This window comes from Nicotiana attenuata, unplaced genomic scaffold (genome assembly GCF_001879085.1).
Source record: "Nicotiana attenuata strain UT unplaced genomic scaffold, NIATTr2, whole genome shotgun sequence".
In the NCBI taxonomy this organism is placed as follows: domain Eukaryota; kingdom Viridiplantae; phylum Streptophyta; class Magnoliopsida; order Solanales; family Solanaceae; genus Nicotiana; species Nicotiana attenuata.
In genome coordinates, this window is record NW_017670409.1 from 34,753 (window position 1) to 35,641 (window position 889).

An 889-nucleotide genomic window follows, 5' to 3' on the forward strand; every position below is an offset into this window, starting at 1 on the left:
TACTGGAATCAAAGCCTCCGCACCATAAACCATTAAAAATGGGGTTTCTCCCGTGCTTGTTTTTGTCGTTGTATGATAAGCCCATAATACCCAGGTAATACCTCGGGCCAATTCCCTTTCGAATCCTGCAACCTTTTCTTCAAGTTGTTGATGATAACCTTATTCGTGGATTCTGCTTGTCCATTCCCCACTGGATGATATGGTGTAGATGTTATCCTTTTAATCTGCCAACTTTGAAAAAATTCTGTGATTTGGGCTCCTATGAATTGTGGTCCATTATCACACACGATTTCCTTTGGTACCCCAAAACGGCATATTATGTTCCTCCAAATGAAGTCTTTAACTTCTTTCTCCCGCACCTGTTTAAATGCCCCTGCTTCTACCCATTTAGTGAAATAATCTGTAAGCACAAGTAGAAACTTTACCTGACCTTTTGCTTGTGGTAATGGACCTACGATATCCATTCCCCATTTCATAAAGGGCCACGAAGCTATGACAGGGTGGAGTAACTCAGCTGGTCTATGCATATTATTGCCGTATCTTTGGCATTTATCACATTCAGACACGAAATCGTTCGCTTCTTCCATCTTGGGCCAATAATATCCTGCTCGAATCAATGTTTTTACTAGCGACCTTCCACCAGCGTGACTTCCGCAATGTCCTTCATGTATTTCCCTCATCATGTACTCTGTTTGAGAAGGTCCGAGACACCTTGCTAATGGTCCACCGAACATCTTTCGATAAAGATTCCCTTGATGCAAACAATAACGAGCAGCTTTCTTGCGAAGTGCATGAGCTTTTGTTTTGTCAATAGGCACGGTTCCATGCTATAAAAAAGCAACAATTTCGTTTCTCCAATCCCATGTTAAATGATTAAAATTTACCTCAT